The sequence below is a fragment of the Cibotium barometz genome, chromosome 56, assembly GCF_041138505.1.
Source record: "Cibotium barometz isolate CiBa-2024 chromosome 56, ASM4113850v1, whole genome shotgun sequence".
In the NCBI taxonomy this organism is placed as follows: Eukaryota; Viridiplantae; Streptophyta; class Polypodiopsida; order Cyatheales; family Cibotiaceae; genus Cibotium; species Cibotium barometz.
The window spans coordinates 5,130,065-5,143,549 of record NC_141101.1 but is presented as its reverse complement, the minus strand read 5'-3'; the positions used below and the strand labels follow the sequence as shown (position 1 = coordinate 5,143,549).

Here is a 13,485-nt window from a genome sequence, read left to right as displayed (position 1 = left end):
TGTCCAGAAGAAAAAGAAGTTCCTCTTAAACGGAGGATTGAGCTCCCCGTACTTCTGTGCAACACCCCAACACCCCACACCACCACCCCGCCACCGCCCCCCTGCATCTGAGTGCTTTCCACCTGCTGCCCGGCATTTCTCCTGCTGCCTGCCTTTCGCCTCCTGTTTTCCAGCCTTCCACCGTCTCCTGCCTGCCATTCCTCCTGCCCGCCTTTTCACCTGCCGCCATCTCTCCTCCAGCCTTCCGCCTCTGTCCTTTGCAGTTGTCCTGTCACCTTCCTCCTTCCTATTTGCTGCACACTCCTCCCTTGGGGTAGATCACAAACGCCTGAATAAGGAAAGCGCGAGAGGGTTGGGGGCCAGGGGGGACTGCAGGATTGATGCAGTTCCTATTCCTTTCGCGTGTTCATATACAATATATATGTATACGTGTATACATATACATATATACATGTATATATATTATATAATCATATATGTGTGCGTGTGTGCGTGTACTCCATGATGAGTTTCCATGGACAATTTTGTATCACCCCAGTGAGATAGCTATGTTTATGTTTTGTTTCTGTTTTATTTTCCATTCCATGATGAGATATGCCATGGACATTATTGTATCACTTTGGTCTCATAGGCCCATTGGGTCTTTACTAGACACTTAATATATATACCTCTCTCTCCACTGCCTCTTCCGAGCTGGGTTCGGACCACTTTCTAGGATCATGGACTTCCCGGATCAGAGATGCCTGGGACTTTTTCTTCTAGAGCTCCGTAGACACAGGGAGTCCTTAGTGAGATCCAGATCAGCTGTACTTGCTCGAGGACCAGCACAGAGAGCTCTCACCGACTTCTTCCATACCAGTACTCCAAGGGCCGATCCACCCATCATACCCAGACCACAGGCTAGTGCAGGAGCTCGGCCGAGAGGTGTAACACTCGACAGAGCCACTGAGCTATGCAGAGCTAGACGCCCCAGACCCCATAACCCTCGCTCACGGCCACTCCCCCACAGGAGGATCCGGGCCATCATCGCGGGACCTTCTCGCGCCAGCTCAATTTTACCACCTTGAGCACCATGTCACAGCGGCCCATGAGGGATGTATTAGGGTGATATGAGAGCTCTCTGCTCATGTACCTAGATCAGATTTTAAAGTTCTAGATTTTCGTTATCTTTCTTTATTACTATTTTGTACCCAGGATGATGTACCTCATGGATATGATGTAACCTTTTGGTCTCATAGGTCATTTTGGCCTTTTGAAGATGTTAATACAACTTTCTTTCCTTCTTTCTTTCTCTCCATAGTTGCTGCTTCCGGATGTCCCTACTTTGTAGGGCTAGATACTTACCTTTAGTTCTTTCTTTACTTTTCTAGACAGTGTATCAGATGTCACATGGTTGTAACTTTGGTCTCATAGGTCACTTTGGCCTTTTGAAGACGTTAATATAACATTTCATTTCATTTCATTTCATTTCATTTTTTTTCGTGAAATGGTGTTTTATATTATATGTAAAAATGTACATTAGCCACATGGCTCACACAGAACCTATGGCCCCCCCCCAAAAAAAAACCCCCACAAAAGATCCTCTAAAGGATCATGACCATGCAAACCTGTACACTAATAAGAAAGCCTCCTAGCCAAATAAGCATCCCAGATAAAAGCATCAAAGATGAGCTAGCCGAGCCGCCGTAGACCATAACGAAATAACATCTGCATCCAGTAGCTGAGCTGAGAGAAGAGAACAAAACTGCCAAAGCAGCAAACCGCGGATACGTAGAATGTGCCCATGTATTCCAGACAAGGAATCAAAGATGAACCCATTCCGTGTAGTCCAAATATGCCAAAGTCCTGTCCATCTAAGGAAATGGAATATCACAAGGTGACTGTCCGAAGCAATGACTTGAGGACAAATCCCAAATATCCATTGATGAGCCGAAACAGTAGACCTCTCTACTGCCTCCCAAACGCGAGAGACAAAAGACCAAATCTGACAGGCCACTGGACAACTCATGAACAGATGCATAGCTGTTTCAGTGCATGTCGTGCAGAAGAAGCAAGAGGCCGATGTAATTTTACGATGGCTGAGCTGATCCCGTGTAGGTAACCCTCCCACCAACCTCCTCCAAATGAAAACCTTACCTTGGTAAGGGAGTTTAGACTGCCAACCACGCATAAGAGTTCTCTACCACCATGATCTAGACTTGTGCAATCCCCACACCTTATTGGCCATGGCTGAAATCCAATCTTTCTTTGATACGAGCTTATGATAGACCTGGTTAGCTGAAAGTGATATCAAGTCACCAGATTTACATAGTGCCCAATCAAGCCAAGGCTGATCTGCAGATGGCCGAGGCAATGGAGTAAAAGGCTCAACTGCATGCATGATGTCAACCCATAGTGGCTGAAATGTCCGAGGAACCCTAAAGTGTTGCCGAATACGACGAAACGAATATGGCCTGTCACACGACCAGGTATCACAGCATCTCGGATTCTAACCAAGCCTAACCTGACCATGCAGTTGAGTCGTATGCGTGAAGCATCTCTGTCTGGCCAAACAATGACACGCGACTCCACAAATGTTTCGAATTGCAAAGAGTTCAAAAGTAGTCTTTCATGACCAGGATCCCACCGAGCCAATAGTAGAACTTCATGCCAAGAAAGGAGAATATGCGATAAAATGTGAGATGAGCGAATACGGACAGGATGAGCCGCATTCACAATGTCCCACCATGAAGCTTGCACACGTGTCCATCCATGTGACAGTCCCTCCAACTCAATCAAGTCACGAGCCATGAATACCCAAGGCTGCTCCTGCAAACACATATCCTGAAAAAGCGCCCACCTACGCGCCACCATATGCAAGCGGACATCCAGTAAAGCAGCCCCATGCATTCTTTTGGGCGTCGTAATGTGATTCCAAGCTATCCATGTTTGACCCATAATATTTCCTTGCCTCTTCCACAGCATAAACCGAATGGGAGCAACCAAACGGAGAAGAGATTTGTGCGTCCAAGGTAGCAAAGGCAAAAAATAGGAAATCATGCTAAGCATAATAACCTGAGCTACCTTAACCCTCACGTGCATAGGCCACCCTTGAGCTTTCCAATACACAAATTTATCCGAGATCCGAGTAGAAATCCAAGCAAGAAGCGCTTGGGGGTCCACATCCACAGCCACCGGATACCCAAGATGACGAACAATGTCTCCTGTATGCACCACACGGCCTTGCCACCCTAATGCCTCAAGATCAAATTCCGTGCATACAATGAGGGCTGATTTTGTTGAATTTATTTTCAGCCCAGAAGCCAATGCAAAATTATTCCAAGCTTCCATTGCTCGATCTATATTGGCTTTTTCGGCCCTGAGAAACATAAAAGTGTCATCCGCAAGGGCTTGAGCAACCAATTGCTTGCCATAAGGGAGATGCAAACCAACCACTTCACCATGCGATGCCATAGCATGTAAGCGAGATAACATAGGATGAGTGGCAATGGCAAAGAAAAGAGGGCTAAGAGGACAGCCCTGCCGGAGAGAACGGGTGAGAGAAATACCATCCAAAAGTCCTCCATTGAGCATAATCCGCGTGATAGAGCCAGAGCCAAGTGAATGCACCAAATTAGCCATTTTGGGACCAAAGCCCATGGCTGTCATTAACTGAGAAAGGAAAGACCAGCTGACATGATCAAAAGCTTTTTCAAGATCCAGCTGCACCATCACAATCTCTTGCTTCTTTGCCTTGGCATAATCCACTCCAATTTGAACATTAAGAATATTATGCAAAATATTCCTGCCATGCACAAATCCATATTGATACGGATGAATAAAAGTAGGAAGCATCTTCTGCAAGCGATTGGCAAAAATCTTTGTAAAGATTTTATACATAATACCCATAAGTGAGATCGGGCACCATTGAGCCAAAGAAGTAGGCGAAGGGACTTTGGGCAACAAACGAAGTATGCCCAACTTCCAATCGGCAGGCATATATCCCTCATCCCAAACCCTTTGACAAATAAGCAAGCTGATCAGCATATTTTCGAAAAAACTCATTTGTCAAACCATCCCAACCAGGGCTCTTTCCCATGGGAAGTTTGCAGAGAACAGCTTCCACTTCCCCTTGAGTAACAGGAGCATCAAGCTGAACCGCCACATTAGGGTCAACTTGATATCGTACTTCAGCAAACAATGACTCCCTTGCAGCCAGGACAGCCGGCGAGACATCCTCTCGAGGGGCAAGCAAATCTTCATAAAACCTGATGCAATGCTGAATAACCTCAGAAGGTTGAGTAACAAGGTTGCCTTGGGCATCCATCAGCCTAACAATATTCTCACGCATATGTTTTTGATGCAACTTATCATAGAAGCGATGAGATTGACAGTTAGCATTCCGCAAAGCATCAAGACGGGCAAGTAGTTTAAAGCGAACATATTGTGCTTCCTGCACCCTAGATAGCTCCTTTTTCAGCCATTCTATGGCATCCACAACTTCAGTATCCATAGAGTCAGTAAACATGAACGCCTGCAAGCTCTTTAAAAGCGACTCAAGAAGAGCCACATGCTGTTTTTGTATAGAGGCATTAGCAAGACCATAATGCCGCGCTAATTTCCGAGTGTTGGTAAGGAACACTGGCCAAGCATGATAATCAGCCATGGACACTCTTGTGGAGAAATGTCGTATCAACTGACGCATATAAACATCAAAAACTTCATGCTCCAAAAAAGTGTGATTTAAGCGCAAAGGCAAGTGTCCCAACAAGCCTTTATATGCATCCACAGGATGATAGACCATTTCAAACACAAGCGGCCAATGATCCGAGAAAACCTGTTGGGCTGATCAACCATCAAAGTAAGAACCTGTGGCAAAAAGAGATCTTGATGTAAAATATACATCCTATCCAATCTAGCATAAGTGCCCCGAAACTGTTGTGAGGCATAAGTGTAACCCCTTTCATCTGGATGCAACCAAGACCACATGTCTTGTTTTAGCGACCTTGCTGCAAAAGCTTTCCACGCCATTCTCTCCGGGCCATCCATTACAGAATGAGGCGACGTGGCTTGCTCCCTGGAGACACACATATTAAAGTCTCCCATCACAAAGCCAGGATGAGAGATTGAAAGAGCACACAAGTCATTCCACAACAAACGGCGTGCACGAGCATTATTTGGAGCATACACCCCTAACAACCATAAAGGCGTATCATCCCAAACAATGTGTATCACTAGAAATCTTCCATGAACATCTTGAATCACAAGAGAAGACTGAAACTGCGAACGAACAGCAAACATAACACCTGACTGCGAAGCAGGATGTCCGCTGTAGAAAACATGAAACCCCTTATATACATAGGCTATGCCAGCCAACTTATGCTGCTTATGTTCAACTGCACACAAAACATCCCAACCATGACAAAAAGTTGTACGCCAAAGCCTGAACTGCTTTTGGCGTGAAGAAATACCCTTTACATTCCATTGTACAATTTTCATAAGCCTTCCCAGAAAAGGAATCAACAAGGCCGTGTACTAGGCCCAGGACAATCTGCCAAATCACGAACCTTTTGAAGCATTGCATTTTTAGACATGGTATTTGTGACCTCAGATTGCCCTTGGAGTTCCCGAGCATGTGCCGAAGGGTAGTGACCATCCCATGGCGAGATGACCTCACCGTTCGAACCAAACACAAGAGGCAATTGTTGTTGTGCTTCTTTTGTTAGGCGACTTCTAATAGGATAGCTTTCTACTCTATCCACCCCAAGAGCCCTTGTACCCTGAGAAAGTTGGCCTCTCGGCCTCTCAATCCTGGTCTGTTGCTGGGCGCCTGAACCCAAGGGCGACGAGCATATGTATGTAAGGGCCCCTGATGAGTACGCAAAGGCCCCCGCCAAATAGCATCTGAGAAATCCCCCCGCGGGGCAACAAATCGTGTCTTTTTACCACGTACTTCCACCCATGGCTGCTCAACCTCATTCTGAACATCCACATGTACATCCATGTACTGGGCATCATGTAAAGGAGCGTCATGCTCATCTTTCACGGGCAACTGCCCATCAACGATATCCTTGGTAGCAACAACTTGTTCTTTCTTAGGACATTCGGAGACAAAGTGGCCCATCTCACCACATTTGAAACAGTGGCCAGCAAATGTATTCCACCTCAATTCATACATTAGAGGTTGCAGCCCAGCCATATTGACACGCAAATGTGTCGGCCTAGGTCTCCCAGTATCCCACAACATGCATAGACGATTTCGGTTTCTAGATGTCATTCGAGGCACCACCAAGACATCACCGATACCTCGCATGAGACCTGGTAAAACACGCCAAAACATTGGTGGGAATTGTTTCACTTCAACCCAAACTGGGCAAGCCTGGCGCAACATATGTTGGTACTCTGCCATAGGCTTCCACGGAACCACATGAACCAACTGCCCATCCAAAAAGAGTGGCACCTGCTCCAAGACTGCCCTACGGGCTTCCGAAGTGTGAAAAAGTATTTCATAAAAGCCTCTCGGACCATCATAAATCTCCTCAAGTGCCTCAGGCGACACCAAGCGGCCCAACCATGCTCTAAGATGAGGCAACAACGGAATAAGCCCAGTAAAGAAGAAGATAGCAGCACGATCATGAAAATCTGCTAGCTGTTGTAGCAACAAAGGAGTCTCCATGCATACATCAGCCACACCACCATTATCTACTGCAGCCATTTGCACGCTATTTGCCTTCACATATTCTTGCAGAAGCTCACTAGTGATCTGCAGCAAACGTGCAAACTCTGGAGAAGGTACCTGAGAACTTTCCTCTGCATTCTCTCCAACATTCACCGGAGTGTAGCTTGCATCAACATCAAGCCTTTGACGTTTTTGTTGCTGCGAGGCATCTGAAGCATAACCCACATCCTTCTCGATCATCTCCTCAATAAGATCCATGTTAAGGCTATTGGCAGCCATGCCACCAACAGCAGCAGCCGGGTCATCCAAATCCATGTACAAAAGCAAAGAAAACCCGTTCTCTCAAACCCTAATTCAGCACCTGAAAACCCTAATTCAGCACCTGCAAACCCTAATTCAGCAGTCTGCAAAGACTTAGAGTCGACATCTCTCCCACTTTCTCTTGTCTCTCCCTCAGCAGTAAGAGAGCAACTCGAAAACCTAAAACAGTAGGAAACAGAAATTCAAAACCCTAAAACAGCAGCAGATAGCAATTCGAAAACCTAAAACAGCAGTAAGAGAGCAATTCGAAACCCTAAAACAATAGAAAACAGAATTTCGAAACGCTACAAGTGCTCTTTCCATTTCATTTCTTTCTCTCTCTCTCATCATTTCATTTCTCTCTCTCACTCTCTCTCTCTCTCTCTCCGATTGGGATGACAGAGGATACCCCATACAGGTACTCCGATTTGTCTCATAGGCCGAGTTCGGTCTTTTGGAAGACGTTAATAAAATCTTTCTTTCTTTCTTTCTTTCTCTCTCTCTCTCTCTGCGCGGCTTGAGCGAGGTTCTCAGAGGCAAGGATGTCATTTTTTATACAAAGACTCATCAGAGCCCTGAGAGGGGCTTACCATACATAGCCGGGTATGAGTGGGAGTTAGCTTTTCGAGGTGAGACCCGCACATCAGGAGGAGTACATGGCTCTGGGGGGGGGAGCTTTCCTTTTTAGATCCCATCTCTGATAGATTCTCAGCATCGTCCGGAAGGACAAGGATGCACGATATCTTTGGGTGCGGCTATAGCTTAGCAGTGACAGAGTCATCCACATTGATGTGCGTTATTTTGCACCACGCCACTCCCCTTACGCCGCACAGCATGGCCAGTCACCGTACTTACCATTATATGAGGATATCATGGAGTTCTCACAGTTGGGGGAAGTCCTCCTGCTCGGGGATTTCAACGCCAGGACGGGAAGTCAGCAGGTCTCACTACTCGATCTAGACGACCCTATCAGACTGCTGGAGGTGGACATCACTGACACAGGGCTGCAGCGATCATCACAGGACTGTGAGGAGGTCACAGTGTATGGGAGATATTTCTTAGAGTTGGGAGCTGCACATGGTCTCGTTATCTATAACGGGATGTCCCGATGGCCCTCCTCCGGCGCCCTCACCTCCTTCCCTCACTTAGGAGGTACTAGCACTATGGACTACCTTATGGGATCTCCGGCTTTGGCACACCTTATCCCCGACTTCTCCATTCCGCCACCCCCTTTTGAAGCTGACCATGCCTTCCTCTCTTTCACTCTTACCTGCACACCACCCGTCCCTCCTCCCCCCCCCCTCCCCCCATCTCACATTACACTTAGGTCCTCTTTGATCACGAGCTTGACCTTGTTTACTCCAACCACATCTACCGCCAACTCCAGGATGTGGAACCTATTGTCCCCCTATCCACCCTCATCAACACAACTTACCATGCTCTCAGCATCGGAGGCGCCTACCTCGCTTCTACGACCTCTCCATTCTAGACAGCCCCATGGCGGAGATACTTGTTCTCAGGAGAGGGCAACACTTCAACTGATCAGCGTACATGGATCGACCTGATATACATTTTCCAGTATTTTGTACTCAATATCATCTCGGAGTCTTACAATTCTGTTCTTATAACTGTAAGACAATCAGTTTATAGTCTCATTTAGTTACTTGTTCTCTTTGATGAGACACCAACTTTAGATGTACTCTCAGTTTTGGTCTCATAGGCCATTATGGCCTCTTAGAGACGTTAATATATCATTTCATTTCATTCTCTCTCTCTCTCTCTCTCATCCAGTTGGGCAGATCCAGACGCCCGAGGGTTCGTGGATCCTCACATCGGAGACGGTGCCTACACCGGAGGATTTAGAGCATCATTGCGAGGCATCAGGCTCGTCCGACCATATATTGTTGTATTCACTGTCACTTTTGTACTCCCCCATATTCATGTATTCATGTATTCATGTATCCATGTACTCATGTACCCAATTTTGACTAGTAGCATTAGCTTCCCACTCTTCCTAGTTGCTGCTTCCGGATGCTCCCTACTGATGTATTGTAGGGCTAGATACTTACCTTCAGTTCTTTCTTTTCTTTTCCAAACAGTGTATCAGATGTCACACGGTTGTAACTTTGGTCTCATAGGTCACTTTGGCCTTTTGAAGATGTTAATATAACATTTCATTTTCATTTCATTTCTCTCTCATCAACCTTCTCTCAGACTCAGCCGAAGGGCTTCAGAGACAGTTGGATGCCTTACATGACTTTTGCACTCAGCGGGACCTCTCTGTTAACCTTGATAAAACCAAGGTAATGGTCTTCAATACCTCTCACCCCGTCACATCCAGATTGAGCTTCACATATAGAGGGGATCCTGTGGACATTGTCTCATCCTATGTCTACCTTGGTGTCACTTTTTGTGGCCCACGCTTTACCATGCTTCCCGCAGCACATGCCAGAGTGACGCGGGGATATGCAGTCTTGAGCTTACCTGAGAGGCAATGCTTCCAGGCACATTTCCAGGAGCCCAGGACGAAGGGCTGGCTTTATGACACCCTTGTCACACCAGCCTTGATGTATGGAGCAGCTTTCTTAAGGCCAGATTTATCCGATGAGGATTGTAGGCCACTCTATGGGCTATCCACAGGTGTCACTCATTCCTTGGTATGTGCCTTGTAGGCCTAGATATTATCAGTTAGGACCTATTGTATAGTTAGTACTAGTTCCAATTGGAACACCTAGTACATGTATGACAACCAGTTTGGGTTTCATCATATTAGGTGTATCTTTTGTACTTTTTAGAACTTCAGCAATAGATCTTCTACAGCATGCTTTGCTTCTTGCCTCCGTCTCCTGTTGCTTCCGTTGTCCACTCCACCCAACAGTGGTATCAGAGCAGGCTTTGCCCTTCAGTTCTCGCCAGTTTCAGCCTTCCGGAGCCTCCCCCTTGCTCATTGGAGCTGATTTCTTGCTGGTCGACTGGTTTCTACTGCTTGAATCCACACGTGTGAGCTCCTACAGCTGTTCAGAGGCATTCCATCGCGGAGAACTCCATCTTCTTGCTGTTTCCAGCTGGGCGACTCACTAGACGACCGTTTCCAGCCATTTCGAAGCATCTAAAAGCATTTTTGACAGTTTTTTGATTGTCAAACCCTAGAAATTTGGGGTTTTGCTGAATTTACAGTTGTACTGCTGCTCTGGAGCATTTGGAAGTTGGCAATGACATTCTGGTGGAGTATTGGGTGGGCAAAATTTCCTTCATCGCACATCGAGCCGGCTCCCGTCTTCTCCCGTTGCTGTTTGTACTTGGTTTTGGAGGTTGTTTGATAGTTGACCTAATCAAATCAAAGGGCTTTTGAGGGCATTTGCTGTCCTTCACTTCCTCTTGCTGTTAGAAGCTCCCTCGAGCATTTTCAACAGTTTGGGAAGCTCTTTTATTGAGGTATTTCATTTCTGCAAATTTTTTCCTTTCATTTGCAGCTTCTTTGGCATATGATAAGGCCCTGTGCTGCCTTGGGAAGGTCCCGTGCTACGTTGGGATTTTTTATTGCAGGTCTATACTTTGTGACAGTTGCACATTTGCAGTCATTTTGTGGACAACAAGCATCATATTTGCAGTTGAAAGCCTTGAGGCTCATTTGGTCACTTTATTTGCAGTTGAGAGCTTGAGGCTCCTAATCTTGCCTTTGTCACTTTTGGATTTGTGCATTTGTCTGCATAATGGCCAGTGGTGGCAAGGATGATCTTTTTGGGGCTTTCGGTGCTGAAGACAAGCTTGATGGGGTGAATTATCCTATGTGGTCATTTATGATGAAGCATGTCTTGGTGGCCAAGAGTTTGTGGAATATTGTGAATGGCAATGAGCCTAGGCCTGTCAGGCAAGCTACATCTTCCACTAGTGATGTCACATCCAGTGGTTCTTCCCGTGATGCCTTTGTACCTCCTACTGAGGAGATGATTCAGTGGGATGGCCGTGATGCTAAGGCACAGGCATTGATTGCTCTTTCTGTTAAGTAGAGTATTGTACCTCATATTTAATCATGCGTTACTGCTAGGGAGTCTTGGGATAAGCTTGCCTCTTTGTATTAGGTACGCAACGAGGCTTGTGTTGCCTATCTCCGCAAGCAGTTAAAGGATCAACATATGAATGAGGGTGATAGCATGGATGCCTATTTGACAGCTATCAAAGATTTGAAAGAGCAATTGGCCAACATTGATGAGGATATTCCTGATTCTCAGCTTGTATCTGGCACATTGGATGGATTGCGTGACTCTTACCAAGGTTTTGCTACTACCTTGAGGTTGGTTGCCATGGGCAATGCCAACTACTATTCCTTTGATCAGTTGGTTGCACTTTTATTGCAGGAGGAGCAGAGTCGCTCTAACAGAAATGCCAGTATGCGTTCTGATCAAGCATTTGCAGCCAATGATAGGAATAAGGGAAAATTTCAGAAATCTGCCCCTAAAAATACAGCAAATCAGTCTTCTTCTTCATCATCCCAGGGTGATCAAAAGAAGAAGAAGAGGTGTAATTATTGCAGGGTTGCAGGCCATGATATAGCTGAATGCAGGAAAAGGATTGCTTCTGAGAAGAAGAAGAAAGAAAAGGGACTTGCGGTCTCCACTGCCTCTGGCAATGATGCCAAACCTAATGAGTATGCTCATTTTGCCATGGAACAGTCTTGGAGTTTCATAGTCCAATGCCATTATGATCCTTCTGTACATGATGCATGTGATGCTTGCATGTCAGTTTCAGCTTCCACGTGGTTCTTTGATAGTGGTGCTTCTAAGCACATCACTTCCTGCAGGACATTGTTCACTTCCCTTGCTGATGCCCCAAAGGGGGGTTCTGTGACGTGTGCCAACAATGCATCCTATATGGTTAAGGGTGTTGGGCAGGTTGCAGTCACTTCAGTTGCACGCAATGTTGTCACTCTGGAGAATGTTTTGTATGTGCCAGGCATACGCAAAAATCTTATTTCCATTTCAGCTTTTGCTACTTGTGGACATAAGATTGTTTTTGATGGGCATAGGTGTGCAGTCTATGACTTGAGTCATGCCGATGCTATTGTTTTGACTGGTACTCTTCAGAGGGGCTTGTATAGCCTGGATGCATATGATAGATGTAGTGACAGTTTAGCCCATGATGCCCATGCTGTGGATGCAGATGTACTGCCTGACACATATTTACGGCATGAGAGGTTTGGTCACCTCAATCTTAATGCCTTGGTACGGTTGCCACAAATGGTTGAAGATATGCCACAGATGCGCATGCCTACTAAGAAACATATCTGTGAAGCTTGCCTACTTGGCAAGATGCACCGCTTTGCTCTCCCGAAAGAAGGCAGAGTTGGGGCATCTCGCAAGTTATTTCTTGTTCACAATGATGTGTGTGGTCCCATGAAGACCGCATCTATTGGTGGCTTATACTACTTTGTCACCTTCATTGATGACTTTACCAGGTACACTTGGATATTTGCATTGAAGTCCAAGTTGGAGGTGTTCACATGCTTCAAGCACTTCATTGCCTTGGCTGAAAATGATGCAGGCTTGAAGATTGCCAATATGAAATCTGATAGAGGGGGGGAATACATGTCTAAGGAATTCAATGATTACTTGGCAGCCCGTGGTATTCATCATGAGTGCACACTGCCTTACACTCCTCAACAGAATGGAGTTGCTGAGCGGAAAAACAGGACCATTATGGAGATGGCTAGGTGTATGCTTAAGGGCAAGAATTTGCCTAATATGTTTTGGTTGGATGCACTGATGGTGGAAATTATGTCTTGAACAGATGCCCAACTAAAGCATTGAGAACAGTCACACCCCATGAGGCTTGGAAAGGTCACAAGCCATCCATTTTCCATATGCGTACTTTCGGGTGTTTGGCCTATGCACATGTGCCTTCACAGAGACGGACAAAGTTGGATGATAAGGCTATCAAATGCATATTTTTGGGATACAGTGCAGAGAGTAGAGGTTATAGACTTTATGAGCCCTCATCACGTAGGGTGGTTGTCAGTAGAGATGTTATCTTTGATGAGACATCCTCTATGCCTTTGCGGGATTGCAAAATGCAGTCCACACTTGGTGTCTCGGACATTTTTGACAGTCTTGTGCCATTGCTCGGTTCCGATGCCTCACAGGGATACACTCCTGCACATACTGCCCATTTACAGCCTATCACGCAGTCCGGACAGCCACCTATTGTGACACAGATGCCACATGCTCTTGAGGATGTTGTGGAAGAGGCAGTAGAGCAGGAATTGGTTGACATAAGACAGAGCCTAAAAGAGCTTCTCGTTGGTTCTTTGAAACTTTGAAGGACAACAAGTTAGATGCTCCTTTGCCAGCCCGTACGAGTGCTGCAGCCAAAAGAGATTTGGCAAACTCGGTTGCTCATGCTTTGATTGCTACAGCATGTGATGAGGAGCCTGTTTGTCACAGAGATGCCTTTTCAAATCAGTTGTGGATGCAAACCATGCAAGATGAATTGAACTCCATTCATGCCAATCAAACATGGGAGTTATGTGA

General features: G+C 46.0%; 1 protein-coding gene across 1 annotated transcript in view; it reads left to right on the top strand.

Annotated features, from left to right (window-relative positions):
* Positions 1-13,485, top strand: part of LOC147606821 (uncharacterized) — a 200,344-nt gene that overhangs the window by 49,808 nt on the left and 137,051 nt on the right. The gene's annotated exons all lie outside the window — the stretch shown is intronic.